We start from the raw sequence: 19,856 nt of genomic DNA, 5'->3' as shown, positions 1-19,856 counted from the left end.
CCCCAAGAGCCTGCCGAGGGCCCCGGCGTGCGTCTCCACGCTGCTCTCCTGGCACGGCTGGGAGTCCGGGTGGGGGCTGGCAGCCCGGGGCCAGCGGCCAGAGGCTCCGCGCGCCTGCTCGGGCAGCCGGTCTCGCCCAGGTGGCCGCTGGGTGCCTTTCTTCCCGAGGTGTCCTGCTGCCAGGACGAGGGTCAAGTTTTCTCGGGGGAAAATTTCTCAGTGCTCTCGGGCGCTTGTTCTTCTGGGAATGTCCACTGCTGTGGCCAAGGCGGGGGACGCACAGCTCGGGCCAGGGCAAGCAGCCGCCCTCCTCCGTCGCCTCCTGGAGCCGTATCCTTGGGTGGGTGCGTGGCTCCCAGCGGAGGTCTCGGGGACCCTTCCGGTCCTCTTCGTCCGGAAAGCGCCACTGCCCCTCCAGCCCATCAGGAAAACGGCAGCCGCGCCCTTCGCCGACCCGCTCCGCCCTCCTCCACACTCAGGGCCTGGGGCTGCGGGGCTGAATCGTGAGGCTTTCCAGCCCAGGACTTCACCTCTGGCCCCTTTCACACCCGGGATCTTGGGAAGAAGAAACAAAACCAAACACAGCCAAAGCCATCTCCTCCGACCCGGGGCCCCTCCACATCCCTTCCGATCCCGGGTTCCTGCCGGCCTCCCGGGGCGTTTCTCCCAGGCAGGCCTTCGCGGCCACTACACGGGGCTGAGCACTCGAGTCCTCGGGCGTCACGGGGCCCGCGGCCACGCCAAGCACGCACGACTCCCGGGTCTCGTCTGCTCCTGGGTGCCCTGGGCCTCTTCCCTGTGCCGCTGCTGGGTCTTGTGCCCCTGCTTGGCCTCCTTCAGACCCGGCCCCGTGCTACGCGGCCACGTGCTACAGGATCGTGCCAGCAGAACTGGCCCTGGCTGAGCCCCGTACCCACCCTCCTGCCATCCCTGGCCCTGCTAGCAAATGGCAGAGATCCTCTGGCCTCCGAGCCCAGACAAAAATCCTGATGCAGTTGGCCGAGGGGCCGCAAACCAAGGCTTCGCTTGTTCCCGCTCAGGCCCCAGCCATACCCTCTTGTCCTTCGGCTGCTCGTGTGTGGGGTGGGGGAGAGGAGGGTGCGTCCCCGTGCGTGCGTGCGTGGTCTGGGTGTCTCTGCGTGGTGTGTGTGTGTGTGTGTGTGTGTGTTAGATGCCGTGCCTGGTGTAGGTGGGGAAGAGCAAGCCCTCACGCACAGAGCCCCATCACACACTGGGGCCGGGCCGAGGGGGTCAATCTGCTCGGCCTGATTGCGTTGGGCATACATTGCAGAAGGTGGGTTTTCCAAGGCGGAGCAGAGGGTCCCGGCACCTGAGGTTGTCCACGGGGAGAATGTCTGTTCCACGGGGGCAAGCGGTCCCTTCCGTCGTGCCCAAGCCCATGTGACCCCGAAGGCCAGGTGGCCCCGGTCCTTGAGCTGACTGAGGAGTGCTTTGAGACCCGGAGGGTGGCACAGGCGACTGGGCGCCAGCGGCGGCCCTCCCTCCCTTTGAGCGGGACGGGGAGCTGCCGCTGGCATCCGGAGCTCTGGCGGCCTGCGCCCTCTGTCCCTGTGACCGCAGGCTCTGCCGTGGGAGGCGGGATCCCACGTAGAGGTCGCGCGCTGGCTGCCCTGTCTTGGGTTGAGCGACGGAGCGCGACGTGGAGCAGCACCCGACTGAGGCTCCCTGCTTCTCTGTCCCCTGGCGTCTTGCCCTGGACCCAGTGCACCACCTTGTGGCGAGCCCAGGTGTGGCGCGTCCCGCTGTGGGGCCCGCTGGGGTGCAGGACCCACTTTCTCATGGCTTCCGCACGTCCCTCCCCGCCCGCCTGGAGGGCAGTTGGGGAGCGGTCCCCAACGTGGCCTGGGACCAACCTCGCTGGTGACCCGTGTCGCGGGCGCGCGCCCCAGGAGAGTGTGGGGAGGGGAGAGGATTCGGGGACGTAGCTGTGAGGATTCGGTGTGCGTGGGTCTGGCGGGTGGCCCGGACGGGGTCGGGGTCGTGGTCACGGTGGGTCGTTGTGGTGGTGGTGGTGGTGGTGGTGCTGGGGGTGGTGGTGGTGGTGGGGGGGGTGGTGGCGAAGTCCCCGAAGACAAAAGGAGCAGCGAGGGAGGGAGGAGCAAAAGCCTACAGCACCCGGTATTCCCAGGCGGTCTCCCATCCAAGTACTAACCAGGCCCGACCCTGCTTAGCTTCCGAGATCAGACGAGATCGGGCGCGTTCAGGGTGGTATGGCCGTAGACGCTAGCCGCCGCCTCCGGGAGCCCCAAGAGCCTGCCGAGGGCCCCGGCGTGCGTCTCCACGCTGCTCTCCTGGCACGGCTGGGAGTCCGGGTGGGGGCTGGCAGCCCGGGGCCAGCGGCCAGAGGCCCCGCGCGCCTGCTCGGGCAGCCGGTCTCGCCCAGGTGGCCGCTGGGTGGCTTTCTTCCCGAGGTGTCCTGCTGCCAGGACGAGGGTCAAGTTTTCTCGGGGGAAAATTTCTCAGTGCTCTCGGGCGCTTGTTCTTCTGGGAATGTCCACTGCTGTGGCCAAGGCGGGGGACGCACAGCTCGGGCCAGGGCAAGCAGCCGCCCTCCTCCGTCGCCTCCTGGAGCCGTATCCTTGGGTGGGTGCGTGGCTCCCAGCGGAGGTCTCGGGGACCCTTCCGGTCCTCTTCGTCCGGAAAGCGCCACTGCCCCTCCAGCCCATCAGGAAAATGGCAGCCGCGCCCTTCGCCGACCCGCTCCGCCCTCCTCCACACTCAGGGCCTGGGGCTGCGGGGCTGAATCGTGAGGCTTTCCAGCCCAGGACTTCACCTCTGGCCCCTTTCACACCCGGGATCTTGGGAAGAAGAAACAAAACCAAACACAGCCAAAGCCATCTCCTCCGACCCGGGGCCCCTCCACATCCCTTCCGATCCCGGGTTCCTGCCGGCCTCCCGGGGCGTTTCTCCCAGGCAGGCCTTCGCGGCCACTACACGGGGCTGAGCACTCGAGTCCTCGGGCGTCACGGGGCCCGCGGCCACGCCAAGCACGCACGACTCCCGGGTCTCGTCTGCTCCTGGGTGCCCTGGGCCTCTTCCCTGTGCCGCTGCTGGGTCTTGTGCCCCTGCTTGGCCTCCTTCAGACCCGGCCCCGTGCTACGCGGCCACGTGCTACAGGATCGTGCCAGCAGAACTCTCCCTGGCTGAGCCCCGTACCCACCCTCCTGCCATCCCTGGCCCTGCTAGCAAATGGCAGAGATCCTCTGGCCTCCGAGCCCAGACAAAAATCCTGATGCAGTTGGCCGAGGGGCCGCAAACCAAGGCTTCGCTTGTTCCCGCTCAGGCCCCAGCCATACCCTCTTGTCCTTCGGCTGCTCGTGTGTGGGGTGGGGGAGAGGAGGGTGCGTCCCCGTGCGTGCGTGCGTGGTCTGGGTGTCTCTGCGTGGTGTGTGTGTGTGTGTGTGTGTGTGTTAGATGCCGTGCCTGGTGTAGGTGGGGAAGAGCAAGCCCTCACGCACAGAGCCCCATCACACACTGGGGCCGGGCCGAGGGGGTCAATCTGCTCGGCCTGATTGCGTTGGGCATACATTGCAGAAGGTGGGTTTTCCAAGGCGGAGCAGAGGGTCCCGGCACCTGAGGTTGTCCACGGGGAGAATGTCTGTTCCACGGGGGCAAGCGGTCCCTTCCGTCGTGCCCAAGCCCATGTGACCCCGAAGGCCAGGTGGCCCCGGTCCTTGAGCTGACTGAGGAGTGCTTTGAGACCCGGAGGGTGGCACAGGCGACTGGGCGCCAGCGGCGGCCCTCCCTCCCTTTGAGCGGGACGGGGAGCTGCCGCTGGCATCCGGAGCTCTGGCGGCCTGCGCCCTCTGTCCCTGTGACCGCAGGCTCTGCCGTGGGAGGCGGGATCCCACGTAGAGGTCGCGCGCTGGCTGCCCTGTCTTGGGTTGAGCGACGGAGCGCGACGTGGAGCAGCACCCGACTGAGGCTCCCTGCTTCTCTGTCCCCTGGCGTCTTGCCCTGGACCCAGTGCACCACCTTGTGGCGAGCCCAGGTGTGGCGCGTCCCGCTGTGGGGCCCGCTGGGGTGCAGGACCCACTTTCTCATGGCTTCCGCACGTCCCTCCCCGCCCGCCTGGAGGGCAGTTGGGGAGCGGTCCCCAACGTGGCCTGGGACCAACCTCGCTGGTGACCCGTGTCGCGGGCGCGCGCCCCAGGAGAGTGTGGGGAGGGGAGAGGATTCGGGGACGTAGCTGTGAGGATTCGGTGTGCGTGGGTCTGGCGGGTGGCCCGGACGGGGTCGGGGTCGTGGTCACGGTGGGTCGTTGTGGTGGTGGTGGTGGTGGTGGTGCTGGGGGTGGTGGTGGTGGTGGGGGGGGTGGTGGCGAAGTCCCCGAAGACAAAAGGAGCAGCGAGGGAGGGAGGAGCAAAAGCCTACAGCACCCGGTATTCCCAGGCGGTCTCCCATCCAAGTACTAACCAGGCCCGACCCTGCTTAGCTTCCGAGATCAGACGAGATCGGGCGCGTTCAGGGTGGTATGGCCGTAGACGCTAGCCGCCGCCTCCGGGAGCCCCAAGAGCCTGAGGAGGGCCCCGGCGTGCGTCTCCACGCTGCTCTCCTGGCACGGCTGGGAGTCCGGGTGGGGGCTGGCAGCCCGGGGCCAGCGGCCAGAGGCCCCGCGCGCCTGCTCGGGCAGCCGGTCTCGCCCAGGTGGCCGCTGGGTGGCTTTCTTCCCGAGGTGTCCTGCTGCCAGGACGAGGGTCAAGTTTTCTCGGGGGAAAATTTCTCAGTGCTCTCGGGCGCTTGTTCTTCTGGGAATGTCCACTGCTGTGGCCAAGGCGGGGGACGCACAGCTCGGGCCAGGGCAAGCAGCCGCCCTCCTCCGTCGCCTCCTGGAGCCGTATCCTTGGGTGGGTGCGTGGCTCCCAGCGGAGGTCTCGGGGACCCTTCCGGTCCTCTTCGTCCGGAAAGCGCCACTGCCCCTCCAGCCCATCAGGAAAACGGCAGCCGCGCCCTTCGCCGACCCGCTCCGCCCTCCTCCACACTCAGGGCCTGGGGCTGCGGGGCTGAATCGTGAGGCTTTCCAGCCCAGGACTTCACCTCTGGCCCCTTTCACACCCGGGATCTTGGGAAGAAGAAACAAAACCAAACACAGCCAAAGCCATCTCCTCCGACCCGGGGCCCCTCCACATCCCTTCCGATCCCGGGTTCCTGCCGGCCTCCCGGGGCGTTTCTCCCAGGCAGGCCTTCGCGGCCACTACACGGGGCTGAGCACTCGAGTCCTCGGGCGTCACGGGGCCCGCGGCCACGCCAAGCACGCACGACTCCCGGGTCTCGTCTGCTCCTGGGTGCCCTGGGCCTCTTCCCTGTGCCGCTGCTGGGTCTTGTGCCCCTGCTTGGCCTCCTTCAGACCCGGCCCCGTGCTACGCGGCCACGTGCTACAGGATCGTGCCAGCAGAACTGGCCCTGGCTGAGCCCCGTACCCACCCTCCTGCCATCCCTGGCCCTGCTAGCAAATGGCAGAGATCCTCTGGCCTCCGAGCCCAGACAAAAATCCTGATGCAGTTGGCCGAGGGGCCGCAAACCAAGGCTTCGCTTGTTCCCGCTCAGGCCCCAGCCATACCCTCTTGTCCTTCGGCTGCTCGTGTGTGGGGTGGGGGAGAGGAGGGTGCGTCCCCGTGCGTGCGTGCGTGGTCTGGGTGTCTCTGCGTGGTGTGTGTGTGTGTGTGTGTGTGTGTGTTAGATGCCGTGCCTGGTGTAGGTGGGGAAGAGCAAGCCCTCACGCACAGAGCCCCATCACACACTGGGGCCGGGCCGAGGGGGTCAATCTGCTCGGCCTGATTGCGTTGGGCATACATTGCAGAAGGTGGGTTTTCCAAGGCGGAGCAGAGGGTCCCGGCACCTGAGGTTGTCCACGGGGAGAATGTCTGTTCCACGGGGGCAAGCGGTCCCTTCCGTCGTGCCCAAGCCCATGTGACCCCGAAGGCCAGGTGGCCCCGGTCCTTGAGCTGACTGAGGAGTGCTTTGAGACCCGGAGGGTGGCACAGGCGACTGGGCGCCAGCGGCGGCCCTCCCTCCCTTTGAGCGGGACGGGGAGCTGCCGCTGGCATCCGGAGCTCTGGCGGCCTGCGCCCTCTGTCCCTGTGACCGCAGGCTCTGCCGTGGGAGGCGGGATCCCACGTAGAGGTCGCGCGCTGGCTGCCCTGTCTTGGGTTGAGCGACGGAGCGCGACGTGGAGCAGCACCCGACTGAGGCTCCCTGCTTCTCTGTCCCCTGGCGTCTTGCCCTGGACCCAGTGCACCACCTTGTGGCGAGCCCAGGTGTGGCGCGTCCCGCTGTGGGGCCCGCTGGGGTGCAGGACCCACTTTCTCATGGCTTCCGCACGTCCCTCCCCGCCCGCCTGGAGGGCAGTTGGGGAGCGGTCCCCAACGTGGCCTGGGACCAACCTCGCTGGTGACCCGTGTCGCGGGCGCGCGCCCCAGGAGAGTGTGGGGAGGGGAGAGGATTCGGGGACGTAGCTGTGAGGATTCGGTGTGCGTGGGTCTGGCGGGTGGCCCGGACGGGGTCGGGGTCGTGGTCACGGTGGGTCGTTGTGGTGGTGGTGGTGGTGGTGGTGCTGGGGGTGGTGGTGGTGGTGGGGGGGGTGGTGGCGAAGTCCCCGAAGACAAAAGGAGCAGCGAGGGAGGGAGGAGCAAAAGCCTACAGCACCCGGTATTCCCAGGCGGTCTCCCATCCAAGTACTAACCAGGCCCGACCCTGCTTAGCTTCCGAGATCAGACGAGATCGGGCGCGTTCAGGGTGGTATGGCCGTAGACGCTAGCCGCCGCCTCCGGGAGCCCCAAGAGCCTGCCGAGGGCCCCGGCGTGCGTCTCCACGCTGCTCTCCTGGCACGGCTGGGAGTCCGGGTGGGGGCTGGCAGCCCGGGGCCAGCGGCCAGAGGCCCCGCGCGCCTGCTCGGGCAGCCGGTCTCGCCCAGGTGGCCGCTGGGTGGCTTTCTTCCCGAGGTGTCCTGCTGCCAGGACGAGGGTCAAGTTTTCTCGGGGGAAAATTTCTCAGTGCTCTCGGGCGCTTGTTCTTCTGGGAATGTCCACTGCTGTGGCCAAGGCGGGGGACGCACAGCTCGGGCCAGGGCAAGCAGCCGCCCTCCTCCGTCGCCTCCTGGAGCCGTATCCTTGGGTGGGTGCGTGGCTCCCAGCGGAGGTCTCGGGGACCCTTCCGGTCCTCTTCGTCCGGAAAGCGCCACTGCCCCTCCAGCCCATCAGGAAAACGGCAGCCGCGCCCTTCGCCGACCCGCTCCGCCCTCCTCCACACTCAGGGCCTGGGGCTGCGGGGCTGAATCGTGAGGCTTTCCAGCCCAGGACTTCACCTCTGGCCCCTTTCACACCCGGGATCTTGGGAAGAAGAAACAAAACCAAACACAGCCAAAGCCATCTCCTCCGACCCGGGGCCCCTCCACATCCCTTCCGATCCCGGGTTCCTGCCGGCCTCCCGGGGCGTTTCTCCCAGGCAGGCCTTCGCGGCCACTACACGGGGCTGAGCACTCGAGTCCTCGGGCGTCACGGGGCCCGCGGCCACGCCAAGCACGCACGACTCCCGGGTCTCGTCTGCTCCTGGGTGCCCTGGGCCTCTTCCCTGTGCCGCTGCTGGGTCTTGTGCCCCTGCTTGGCCTCCTTCAGACCCGGCCCCGTGCTACGCGGCCACGTGCTACAGGATCGTGCCAGCAGAACTGGCCCTGGCTGAGCCCCGTACCCACCCTCCTGCCATCCCTGGCCCTGCTAGCAAATGGCAGAGATCCTCTGGCCTCCGAGCCCAGACAAAAATCCTGATGCAGTTGGCCGAGGGGCCGCAAACCAAGGCTTCGCTTGTTCCCGCTCAGGCCCCAGCCATACCCTCTTGTCCTTCGGCTGCTCGTGTGTGGGGTGGGGGAGAGGAGGGTGCGTCCCCGTGCGTGCGTGCGTGGTCTGGGTGTCTCTGCGTGGTGTGTGTGTGTGTGTGTGTGTGTGTTAGATGCCGTGCCTGGTGTAGGTGGGGAAGAGCAAGCCCTCACGCACAGAGCCCCATCACACACTGGGGCCGGGCCGAGGGGGTCAATCTGCTCGGCCTGATTGCGTTGGGCATACATTGCAGAAGGTGGGTTTTCCAAGGCGGAGCAGAGGGTCCCGGCACCTGAGGTTGTCCACGGGGAGAATGTCTGTTCCACGGGGGCAAGCGGTCCCTTCCGTCGTGCCCAAGCCCATGTGACCCCGAAGGCCAGGTGGCCCCGGTCCTTGAGCTGACTGAGGAGTGCTTTGAGACCCGGAGGGTGGCACAGGCGACTGGGCGCCAGCGGCGGCCCTCCCTCCCTTTGAGCGGGACGGGGAGCTGCCGCTGGCATCCGGAGCTCTGGCGGCCTGCGCCCTCTGTCCCTGTGACCGCAGGCTCTGCCGTGGGAGGCGGGATCCCACGTAGAGGTCGCGCGCTGGCTGCCCTGTCTTGGGTTGAGCGACGGAGCGCGACGTGGAGCAGCACCCGACTGAGGCTCCCTGCTTCTCTGTCCCCTGGCGTCTTGCCCTGGACCCAGTGCACCACCTTGTGGCGAGCCCAGGTGTGGCGCGTCCCGCTGTGGGGCCCGCTGGGGTGCAGGACCCACTTTCTCATGGCTTCCGCACGTCCCTCCCCGCCCGCCTGGAGGGCAGTTGGGGAGCGGTCCCCAACGTGGCCTGGGACCAACCTCGCTGGTGACCCGTGTCGCGGGCGCGCGCCCCAGGAGAGTGTGGGGAGGGGAGAGGATTCGGGGACGTAGCTGTGAGGATTCGGTGTGCGTGGGTCTGGCGGGTGGCCCGGACGGGGTCGGGGTCGTGGTCACGGTGGGTCGTTGTGGTGGTGGTGGTGGTGGTGGTGCTGGGGGTGGTGGTGGTGGTGGGGGGGGTGGTGGCGAAGTCCCCGAAGACAAAAGGAGCAGCGAGGGAGGGAGGAGCAAAAGCCTACAGCACCCGGTATTCCCAGGCGGTCTCCCATCCAAGTACTAACCAGGCCCGACCCTGCTTAGCTTCCGAGATCAGACGAGATCGGGCGCGTTCAGGGTGGTATGGCCGTAGACGCTAGCCGCCGCCTCCGGGAGCCCCAAGAGCCTGCCGAGGGCCCCGGCGTGCGTCTCCACGCTGCTCTCCTGGCACGGCTGGGAGTCCGGGTGGGGGCTGGCAGCCCGGGGCCAGCGGCCAGAGGCTCCGCGCGCCTGCTCGGGCAGCCGGTCTCGCCCAGGTGGCCGCTGGGTGCCTTTCTTCCCGAGGTGTCCTGCTGCCAGGACGAGGGTCAAGTTTTCTCGGGGGAAAATTTCTCAGTTCTCTCGGGCGCTTGTTCTTCTGGGAATGTCCACTGCTGTGGCCAAGGCGGGGGACGCACAGCTCGGGCCAGGGCAAGCAGCCGCCCTCCTCCGTCGCCTCCTGGAGCCGTATCCTTGGGTGGGTGCGTGGCTCCCAGCGGAGGTCTCGGGGACCCTTCCGGTCCTCTTCGTCCGGAAAGCGCCACTGCCCCTCCAGCCCATCAGGAAAACGGCAGCCGCGCCCTTCGCCGACCCGCTCCGCCCTCCTCCACACTCAGGGCCTGGGGCTGCGGGGCTGAATCGTGAGGCTTTCCAGCCCAGGACTTCACCTCTGGCCCCTTTCACACCCGGGATCTTGGGAAGAAGAAACAAAACCAAACACAGCCAAAGCCATCTCCTCCGACCCGGGGCCCCTCCACATCCCTTCCGATCCCGGGTTCCTGCCGGCCTCCCGGGGCGTTTCTCCCAGGCAGGCCTTCGCGGCCACTACACGGGGCTGAGCACTCGAGTCCTCGGGCGTCACGGGGCCCGCGGCCACGCCAAGCACGCACGACTCCCGGGTCTCGTCTGCTCCTGGGTGCCCTGGGCCTCTTCCCTGTGCCGCTGCTGGGTCTTGTGCCCCTGCTTGGCCTCCTTCAGACCCGGCCCCGTGCTACGCGGCCACGTGCTACAGGATCGTGCCAGCAGAACTGGCCCTGGCTGAGCCCCGTACCCACCCTCCTGCCATCCCTGGCCCTGCTAGCAAATGGCAGAGATCCTCTGGCCTCCGAGCCCAGACAAAAATCCTGATGCAGTTGGCCGAGGGGCCGCAAACCAAGGCTTCGCTTGTTCCCGCTCAGGCCCCAGCCATACCCTCTTGTCCTTCGGCTGCTCGTGTGTGGGGTGGGGGAGAGGAGGGTGCGTCCCCGTGCGTGCGTGCGTGGTCTGGGTGTCTCTGCGTGGTGTGTGTGTGTGTGTGTGTGTGTGTTAGATGCCGTGCCTGGTGTAGGTGGGGAAGAGCAAGCCCTCACGCACAGAGCCCCATCACACACTGGGGCCGGGCCGAGGGGGTCAATCTGCTCGGCCTGATTGCGTTGGGCATACATTGCAGAAGGTGGGTTTTCCAAGGCGGAGCAGAGGGTCCCGGCACCTGAGGTTGTCCACGGGGAGAATGTCTGTTCCACGGGGGCAAGCGGTCCCTTCCGTCGTGCCCAAGCCCATGTGACCCCGAAGGCCAGGTGGCCCCGGTCCTTGAGCTGACTGAGGAGTGCTTTGAGACCCGGAGGGTGGCACAGGCGACTGGGCGCCAGCGGCGGCCCTCCCTCCCTTTGAGCGGGACGGGGAGCTGCCGCTGGCATCCGGAGCTCTGGCGGCCTGCGCCCTCTGTCCCTGTGACCGCAGGCTCTGCCGTGGGAGGCGGGATCCCACGTAGAGGTCGCGCGCTGGCTGCCCTGTCTTGGGTTGAGCGACGGAGCGCGACGTGGAGCAGCACCCGACTGAGGCTCCCTGCTTCTCTGTCCCCTGGCGTCTTGCCCTGGACCCAGTGCACCACCTTGTGGCGAGCCCAGGTGTGGCGCGTCCCACTGTGGGGCCCGCTGGGGTGCAGGACCCACTTTCTCATGGCTTCCGCACGTCCCTCCCCGCCCGCCTGGAGGGCAGTTGGGGAGCGGTCCCCAACGTGGCCTGGGACCAACCTCGCTGGTGACCCGTGTCGCGGGCGCGCGCCCCAGGAGAGTGTGGGGAGGGGAGAGGATTCGGGGACGTAGCTGTGAGGATTCGGTGTGCGTGGGTCTGGCGGGTGGCCCGGACGGGGTCGGGGTCGTGGTCACGGTGGGTCGTTGTGGTGGTGGTGGTGGTGGTGGTGCTGGGGGTGGTGGTGGTGGTGGGGGGGGTGGTGGCGAAGTCCCCGAAGACAAAAGGAGCAGCGAGGGAGGGAGGAGCAAAAGCCTACAGCACCCGGTATTCCCAGGCGGTCTCCCATCCAAGTACTAACCAGGCCCGACCCTGCTTAGCTTCCGAGATCAGACGAGATCGGGCGCGTTCAGGGTGGTATGGCCGTAGACGCTAGCCGCCGCCTCCGGGAGCCCCAAGAGCCTGCCGAGGGCCCCGGCGTGCGTCTCCACGCTGCTCTCCTGGCACGGCTGGGAGTCCGGGTGGGGGCTGGCAGCCCGGGGCCAGCGGCCAGAGGCCCCGTGCGCCTGCTCGGGCAGCCGGTCTCGCCCAGGTGGCCGCTGGGTGGCTTTCTTCCCGAGGTGTCCTGCTGCCAGGACGAGGGTCAAGTTTTCTCGGGGGAAAATTTCTCAGTGCTCTCGGGCGCTTGTTCTTCTGGGAATGTCCACTGCTGTGGCCAAGGCGGGGGACGCACAGCTCGGGCCAGGGCAAGCAGCCGCCCTCCTCCGTCGCCTCCTGGAGCCGTATCCTTGGGTGGGTGCGTGGCTCCCAGCGGAGGTCTCGGGGACCCTTCCGGTCCTCTTCGTCCGGAAAGCGCCACTGCCCCTCCAGCCCATCAGGAAAACGGCAGCCGCGCCCTTCGCCGACCCGCTCCGCCCTCCTCCACACTCAGGGCCTGGGGCTGCGGGGCTGAATCGTGAGGCTTTCCAGCCCAGGACTTCACCTCTGGCCCCTTTCACACCCGGGATCTTGGGAAGAAGAAACAAAACCAAACACAGCCAAAGCCATCTCCTCCGACCCGGGGCCCCTCCACATCCCTTCCGATCCCGGGTTCCTGCCGGCCTCCCGGGGCGTTTCTCCCAGGCAGGCCTTCGCGGCCACTACACGGGGCTGAGCACTCGAGTCCTCGGGCGTCACGGGGCCCGCGGCCACGCCAAGCACGCACGACTCCCGGGTCTCGTCTGCTCCTGGGTGCCCTGGGCCTCTTCCCTGTGCCGCTGCTGGGTCTTGTGCCCCTGCTTGGCCTCCTTCAGACCCGGCCCCGTGCTACGCGGCCACGTGCTACAGGATCGTGCCAGCAGAACTCTCCCTGGCTGAGCCCCGTACCCACCCTCCTGCCATCCCTGGCCCTGCTAGCAAATGGCAGAGATCCTCTGGCCTCCGAGCCCAGACAAAAATCCTGATGCAGTTGGCCGAGGGGCCGCAAACCAAGGCTTCGCTTGTTCCCGCTCAGGCCCCAGCCATACCCTCTTGTCCTTCGGCTGCTCGTGTGTGGGGTGGGGGAGAGGAGGGTGCGTCCCCGTGCGTGCGTGCGTGGTCTGGGTGTCTCTGCGTGGTGTGTGTGTGTGTGTGTGTGTGTGTTAGATGCCGTGCCTGGTGTAGGTGGGGAAGAGCAAGCCCTCACGCACAGAGCCCCATCACACACTGGGGCCGGGCCGAGGGGGTCAATCTGCTCGGCCTGATTGCGTTGGGCATACATTGCAGAAGGTGGGTTTTCCAAGGCGGAGCAGAGGGTCCCGGCACCTGAGGTTGTCCACGGGGAGAATGTCTGTTCCACGGGGGCAAGCGGTCCCTTCCGTCGTGCCCAAGCCCATGTGACCCCGAAGGCCAGGTGGCCCCGGTCCTTGAGCTGACTGAGGAGTGCTTTGAGACCCGGAGGGTGGCACAGGCGACTGGGCGCCAGCGGCGGCCCTCCCTCCCTTTGAGCGGGACGGGGAGCTGCCGCTGGCATCCGGAGCTCTGGCGGCCTGCGCCCTCTGTCCCTGTGACCGCAGGCTCTGCCGTGGGAGGCGGGATCCCACGTAGAGGTCGCGCGCTGGCTGCCCTGTCTTGGGTTGAGCGACGGAGCGCGACGTGGAGCAGCACCCGACTGAGGCTCCCTGCTTCTCTGTCCCCTGGCGTCTTGCCCTGGACCCAGTGCACCACCTTGTGGCGAGCCCAGGTGTGGCGCGTCCCGCTGTGGGGCCCGCTGGGGTGCAGGACCCACTTTCTCATGGCTTCCGCACGTCCCTCCCCGCCCGCCTGGAGGGCAGTTGGGGAGCGGTCCCCAACGTGGCCTGGGACCAACCTCGCTGGTGACCCGTGTCGCGGGCGCGCGCCCCAGGAGAGTGTGGGGAGGGGAGAGGATTCGGGGACGTAGCTGTGAGGATTCGGTGTGCGTGGGTCTGGCGGGTGGCCCGGACGGGGTCGGGGTCGTGGTCACGGTGGGTCGTTGTGGTGGTGGTGGTGGTGGTGGTGCTGGGGGTGGTGGTGGTGGTGGGGGGGGTGGTGGCGAAGTCCCCGAAGACAAAAGGAGCAGCGAGGGAGGGAGGAGCAAAAGCCTACAGCACCCGGTATTCCCAGGCGGTCTCCCATCCAAGTACTAACCAGGCCCGACCCTGCTTAGCTTCCGAGATCAGACGAGATCGGGCGCGTTCAGGGTGGTATGGCCGTAGACGCTAGCCGCCGCCTCCGGGAGCCCCAAGAGCCTGAGGAGGGCCCCGGCGTGCGTCTCCACGCTGCTCTCCTGGCACGGCTGGGAGTCCGGGTGGGGGCTGGCAGCCCGGGGCCAGCGGCCAGAGGCCCCGCGCGCCTGCTCGGGCAGCCGGTCTCGCCCAGGTGGCCGCTGGGTGGCTTTCTTCCCGAGGTGTCCTGCTGCCAGGACGAGGGTCAAGTTTTCTCGGGGGAAAATTTCTCAGTGCTCTCGGGCGCTTGTTCTTCTGGGAATGTCCACTGCTGTGGCCAAGGCGGGGGACGCACAGCTCGGGCCAGGGCAAGCAGCCGCCCTCCTCCGTCGCCTCCTGGAGCCGTATCCTTGGGTGGGTGCGTGGCTCCCAGCGGAGGTCTCGGGGACCCTTCCGGTCCTCTTCGTCCGGAAAGCGCCACTGCCCCTCCAGCCCATCAGGAAAACGGCAGCCGCGCCCTTCGCCGACCCGCTCCGCCCTCCTCCACACTCAGGGCCTGGGGCTGCGGGGCTGAATCGTGAGGCTTTCCAGCCCAGGACTTCACCTCTGGCCCCTTTCACACCCGGGATCTTGGGAAGAAGAAACAAAACCAAACACAGCCAAAGCCATCTCCTCCGACCCGGGGCCCCTCCACATCCCTTCCGATCCCGGGTTCCTGCCGGCCTCCCGGGGCGTTTCTCCCAGGCAGGCCTTCGCGGCCACTACACGGGGCTGAGCACTCGAGTCCTCGGGCGTCACGGGGCCCGCGGCCACGCCAAGCACGCACGACTCCCGGGTCTCGTCTGCTCCTGGGTGCCCTGGGCCTCTTCCCTGTGCCGCTGCTGGGTCTTGTGCCCCTGCTTGGCCTCCTTCAGACCCGGCCCCGTGCTACGCGGCCACGTGCTACAGGATCGTGCCAGCAGAACTGGCCCTGGCTGAGCCCCGTACCCACCCTCCTGCCATCCCTGGCCCTGCTAGCAAATGGCAGAGATCCTCTGGCCTCCGAGCCCAGACAAAAATCCTGATGCAGTTGGCCGAGGGGCCGCAAACCAAGGCTTCGCTTGTTCCCGCTCAGGCCCCAGCCATACCCTCTTGTCCTTCGGCTGCTCGTGTGTGGGGTGGGGGAGAGGAGGGTGCGTCCCCGTGCGTGCGTGCGTGGTCTGGGTGTCTCTGCGTGGTGTGTGTGTGTGTGTGTGTGTGTGTGTTAGATGCCGTGCCTGGTGTAGGTGGGGAAGAGCAAGCCCTCACGCACAGAGCCCCATCACACACTGGGGCCGGGCCGAGGGGGTCAATCTGCTCGGCCTGATTGCGTTGGGCATACATTGCAGAAGGTGGGTTTTCCAAGGCGGAGCAGAGGGTCCCGGCACCTGAGGTTGTCCACGGGGAGAATGTCTGTTCCACGGGGGCAAGCGGTCCCTTCCGTCGTGCCCAAGCCCATGTGACCCCGAAGGCCAGGTGGCCCCGGTCCTTGAGCTGACTGAGGAGTGCTTTGAGACCCGGAGGGTGGCACAGGCGACTGGGCGCCAGCGGCGGCCCTCCCTCCCTTTGAGCGGGACGGGGAGCTGCCGCTGGCATCCGGAGCTCTGGCGGCCTGCGCCCTCTGTCCCTGTGACCGCAGGCTCTGCCGTGGGAGGCGGGATCCCACGTAGAGGTCGCGCGCTGGCTGCCCTGTCTTGGGTTGAGCGACGGAGCGCGACGTGGAGCAGCACCCGACTGAGGCTCCCTGCTTCTCTGTCCCCTGGCGTCTTGCCCTGGACCCAGTGCACCACCTTGTGGCGAGCCCAGGTGTGGCGCGTCCCGCTGTGGGGCCCGCTGGGGTGCAGGACCCACTTTCTCATGGCTTCCGCACGTCCCTCCCCGCCCGCCTGGAGGGCAGTTGGGGAGCGGTCCCCAACGTGGCCTGGGACCAACCTCGCTGGTGACCCGTGTCGCGGGCGCGCGCCCCAGGAGAGTGTGGGGAGGGGAGAGGATTCGGGGACGTAGCTGTGAGGATTCGGTGTGCGTGGGTCTGGCGGGTGGCCCGGACGGGGTCGGGGTCGTGGTCACGGTGGGTCGTTGTGGTGGTGGTGGTGGTGGTGGTGCTGGGGGTGGTGGTGGTGGTGGGGGGGGTGGTGGCGAAGTCCCCGAAGACAAAAGGAGCAGCGAGGGAGGGAGGAGCAAAAGCCTACAGCACCCGGTATTCCCAGGCGGTCTCCCATCCAAGTACTAACCAGGCCCGACCCTGCTTAGCTTCCGAGATCAGACGAGATGGGGCGCGTTCAGGGTGGTATGGCCGTAGACGCTAGCCGCCGCATCCGGGAGCCCCAAGAGCCTGCCGAGGGCCCCGGCGTGCGTCTCCACGCTGCTCTCCTGGCACGGCTGGGAGTCCGGGTGGGGGCTGGCAGCCCGGGGCCAGCGGCCAGAGGCCCCGCGCGCCTGCTCGGGCAGCCGGTCTCGCCCAGGTGGCCGCTGGGTGGCTTTCTTCCCGAGGTGTCCTGCTGCCAGGACGAGGGTCAAGTTTTCTCGGGGGAAAATTTCTCAGTGCTCTCGGGCGCTTGTTCTTCTGGGAATGTCCACTGCTGTGGCCAAGGCGGGGGACGCACAGCTCGGGCCAGGGCAAGCAGCCGCCCTCCTCCGTCGCCTCCTGGAGCCGTATCCTTGGGTGGGTGCGTGGCTCCCAGCGGAGGTCTCGGGGACCCTTCCGGTCCTCTTCGTCCGGAAAGCGCCACTGCCCCTCCAGCCCATCATGAAAACGGCAGCCGCGCCCTTCGCCGACCCGCTCCGCCCTCCTCCACACTCAGGGCCTGGGGCTGCGGGGCTGAATCGTGAGGCTTTCCAGCCCAGGACTTCACCTCTGGCCCCTTTCACACCCGGGATCTTGGGAAGAAGAAACAAAACCAAACACAGCCAAAGCCATCTCCTCCGACCCGGGGCCCCTCCACATCCCTTCCGATCCCGGGTTCCTGCCGGCCTCCCGGGGCGTTTCTCCCAGGCAGGCCTTCGCGGCCACTACACGGGGCTGAGCACTCGAGTCCTCGGGCGTCACGGGGCCCGCGGCCACGCCAAGCACGCACGACTCCCGGGTCTCGTCTGCTCCTGGGTGCCCTGGGCCTCTTCCCTGTGCCGCTGCTGGGTCTTGTGCCCCTGCTTGGCCTCCTTCAGACCCGGCCCCGTGCTACGCGGCCACGTGCTACAGGATCGTGCCAGCAGAACTGGCCCTGGCTGAGCCCCGTACCCACCCTCCTGCCATCCCTGGCCCTGCTAGCAAATGGCAGAGATCCTCTGGCCTCCGAGCCCAGACAAAAATCCTGATGCAGTTGGCCGAGGGGCCGCAAACCAAGGCTTCGCTTGTTCCCGCTCAGGCCCCAGCCATACCCTCTTGTCCTTCGGCTGCTCGTGTGTGGGGTGGGGGAGAGGAGGGTGCGTCCCCGTGCGTGCGTGCGTGGTCTGGGTGTCTCTGCGTGGTGTGTGTGTGTGTGTGTGTGTGTGTTAGATGCCGTGCCTGGTGTAGGTGGGGAAGAGCAAGCCCTCACGCACAGAGCCCCATCACACACTGGGGCCGGGCCGAGGGGGTCAATCTGCTCGGCCTGATTGCGTTGGGCATACATTGCAGAAGGTGGGTTTTCCAAGGCGGAGCAGAGGGTCCCGGCACCTGAGGTTGTCCACGGGGAGAATGTCTGTTCCACGGGGGCAAGCGGTCCCTTCCGTCGTGCCCAAGCCCATGTGACCCCGAAGGCCAGGTGGCCCCGGTCCTTGAGCTGACTGAGGAGTGCTTTGAGACCCGGAGGGTGGCACAGGCGACTGGGCGCCAGCGGCGGCCCTCCCTCCCTTTGAGCGGGACGGGGAGCTGCCGCTGGCATCCGGAGCTCTGGCGGCCTGCGCCCTCTGTCCCTGTGACCGCAGGCTCTGCCGTGGGAGGCGGGATCCCACGTAGAGGTCGCGCGCTGGCTGCCCTGTCTTGGGTTGAGCGACGGAGCGCGACGTGGAGCAGCACCCGACTGAGGCTCCCTGCTTCTCTGTCCCCTGGCGTCTTGCCCTGGACCCAGTGCACCACCTTGTGGCGAGCCCAGGTGTGGCGCGTCCCGCTGTGGGGCCCGCTGGGGTGCAGGACCCACTTTCTCATGGCTTCCGCACGTCCCTCCCCGCCCGCCTGGAGGGCAGTTGGGGAGCGGTCCCCAACGTGGCCTGGGACCAACCTCGCTGGTGACCCGTGTCGCGGGCGCGCGCCCCAGGAGAGTGTGGGGAGGGGAGAGGATTCGGGGACGTAGCTGTGAGGATTCGGTGTGCGTGGGTCTGGCGGGTGGCCCGGACGGGGTCGGGGTCGTGGTCACGGTGGGTCGTTGTGGTGGTGGTGGTGGTGGTGGTGCTGGGGGTGGTGGTGGTGGTGGGGGGGGTGGTGGCGAAGTCCCCGAAGACAAAAGGAGCAGCGAGGGAGGGAGGAGCAAAAGCCTACAGCACCCGGTATTCCCAGGCGGTCTCCCATCCAAGTACTAACCAGGCCCGACCCTGCTTAGCTTCCGAGATCAGATGAGATCGGGCGCGTTCAGGGTGGTATGGCCGTAGACGCTAGCCGCCGCCTCCGGGAGCCCCAAGAGCCTGCCGAGGGCCCCGGCGTGCGTCTCCACGCTGCTCTCCTGGCACGGCTGGGAGTCCGGGTTGGGGCTGGCAGCCCGGGGCCAGCGGCCAGAGGCCCCGCGTGCCTGCTCGGGCAGCCGGTCTCGCCCAGGTGGCCGCTGGGTGGCTTTCTTCCCGAGGTGTCCTGCTGCCAGGACGAGGGTCAAGTTTTCTCGGGGGAAAATTTCTCAGTGCTCTCGGGCGCTTGTTCTTCTGGGAATGTCCACTGCTGTGGCCAAGGCGGGGGACGCACAGCTCGGGCCAGGGCAAGCAGCCGCCCTCCTCCGTCGCCTCCTGGAGCCATATCCTTGGGTGGGTGCGTGGCTCCCAGCGGAGGTCTCGGGGACCCTTCCGGTCCTCTTCGTCCGGAAAGCGCCACTGCCCCTCCAGCCCATCAGGAAAACGGCAGCCGCGCCCTTCGCCGACCCGCTCCGCCCTCCTCCACACTCAGGGCCTGGGGCTGCGGGGCTGAATCGTGAGGCTTTCCAGCCCAGGACTTCACCTCTGGCCCCTTTCACACCCGGGATCTTGGGAAGAAGAAACAAAACCAAACACAGCCAAAGCCATCTCCTCCGACCCGGGGCCCCTCCACATCCCTTCCGATCCCGGGTTCCTGCCGGCCTCCCGGGGCGTTTCTCCCAGGCAGGCCTTCGCGGCCACTACACGGGGCTGAGCACTCGAGTCCTCGGGCGTCACGGGGCCCGCGGCCACGCCAAGCACGCACGACTCCCGGGTCTCGTCTGCTCCTGGGTGCCCTGGGCCTCTTCCCTGTGCCGCTGCTGGGTCTTGTGCCCCTGCTTGGCCTCCTTCAGACCCGGCCCCGTGCTACGCGGCCACGTGCTACAGGATCGTGCCAGCAGAACTGGCCCTGGCTGAGCCCCGTACCCACCCTCCTGCCATCCCTGGCCCTGCTAGCAAATGGCAGAGATCCTCTGGCCTCCGAGCCCAGACAAAAATCCTGATGCAGTTGGCCGAGGGGCCGCAAACCAAGGCTTCGCTTGTTCCCGCTCAGGCCCCAGCCATACCCTCTTGTCCTTCGGCTGCTCGTGTGTGGGGTGGGGGAGAGGAGGTGCGTCCCCGTGCGTGCGTGCGTGGTCTGGGTGTCTCTGCGTGGTGTGTGTGTGTGTGTGTGTGTGTGTGTTAGATGCCGTGCCTGGTGTAGGTGGGGAAGAGCAAGCCCTCACGCACAGAGCCCCATCACACACTGGGGCCGGGCCGAGGGGGTCAATCTGCTCGGCCTGATTGCGTTGGGCATACATTGCAGAAGGTGGGTTTTCCAAGGCGGAGCAGAGGGTCCCGGCACCTGAGGTTGTCCACGGGGAGAATGTCTGTTCCACGGGGGCAAGCGGTCCCTTCCGTCGTGCCCAAGCCCATGTGACCCCGAAGGCCAGGTGGCCCCGGTCCTTGAGCTGACTGAGGAGTGCTTTGAGACCCGGAGGGTGGCACAGGCGACTGGGCGCCAGCGGCGGCCCTCCCTCCCTTTGAGCGGGACGGGGAGCTGCCGCTGGCATCCGGAGCTCTGGCGGCCTGCGCCCTCTGTCCCTGTGACCGCAGGCTCTGCCGTGGGAGGCGGGATGCCACGTAGAGGTCGCGCGCTGGCTGCCCTGTCTTGGGTTGAGCGACGGAGCGCGACGTGGAGCAGCACCCGACTGAGGCTCCCTGCTTCTCTGTCCCCTGGCGTCTTGCCCTGGACCCAGTGCACCACCTTGTGG

General features: G+C 67.7%; 8 non-coding genes across 8 annotated transcripts; all 8 read right to left on the bottom strand.

Annotated features, from left to right (window-relative positions):
• Positions 1-2,124: 2,124 nt before the first annotated feature.
• Positions 2,125-2,243, bottom strand: LOC141411623 (5S ribosomal RNA). The gene has a single exon (XR_012436463.1). It is a non-coding gene; the product is annotated as a 5S ribosomal RNA (ribosomal RNA).
• A 2,145-nt stretch (positions 2,244-4,388) lies between these two features.
• Positions 4,389-4,507, bottom strand: LOC141411622 (5S ribosomal RNA). The gene has a single exon (XR_012436462.1). It is a non-coding gene; the product is annotated as a 5S ribosomal RNA (ribosomal RNA).
• A 2,147-nt stretch (positions 4,508-6,654) lies between these two features.
• Positions 6,655-6,773, bottom strand: LOC141411621 (5S ribosomal RNA). Its single transcript, XR_012436461.1, has one exon. It is a non-coding gene; the product is annotated as a 5S ribosomal RNA (ribosomal RNA).
• Positions 6,774-8,918: 2,145 nt separating this feature from the next.
• On the bottom strand, positions 8,919-9,037 carry LOC141411619 (5S ribosomal RNA). Its single transcript, XR_012436459.1, has one exon. It is a non-coding gene; the product is annotated as a 5S ribosomal RNA (ribosomal RNA).
• Positions 9,038-11,182: 2,145 nt separating this feature from the next.
• Positions 11,183-11,301, bottom strand: LOC141411618 (5S ribosomal RNA). Its single transcript, XR_012436458.1, has one exon. It is a non-coding gene; the product is annotated as a 5S ribosomal RNA (ribosomal RNA).
• Positions 11,302-13,446: 2,145 nt separating this feature from the next.
• On the bottom strand, positions 13,447-13,565 carry LOC141411617 (5S ribosomal RNA). The gene has a single exon (XR_012436457.1). It is a non-coding gene; the product is annotated as a 5S ribosomal RNA (ribosomal RNA).
• Positions 13,566-15,712: 2,147 nt separating this feature from the next.
• LOC141412895 (5S ribosomal RNA) lies at positions 15,713-15,831 on the bottom strand. Its single transcript, XR_012437737.1, has one exon. It is a non-coding gene; the product is annotated as a 5S ribosomal RNA (ribosomal RNA).
• A 2,145-nt stretch (positions 15,832-17,976) lies between these two features.
• On the bottom strand, positions 17,977-18,095 carry LOC141411771 (5S ribosomal RNA). The gene has a single exon (XR_012436610.1). It is a non-coding gene; the product is annotated as a 5S ribosomal RNA (ribosomal RNA).
• Positions 18,096-19,856: the final 1,761 nt, after the last annotated feature.

The sequence above is a fragment of the Castor canadensis genome, chromosome 10, assembly GCF_047511655.1.
Source record: "Castor canadensis chromosome 10, mCasCan1.hap1v2, whole genome shotgun sequence".
NCBI lineage: Eukaryota > Metazoa > Chordata > Mammalia > Rodentia > Castoridae > Castor > Castor canadensis.
Note: the sequence above shows the minus strand (reverse complement) of the source record. Positions and strands in the feature narration are given on the sequence as shown.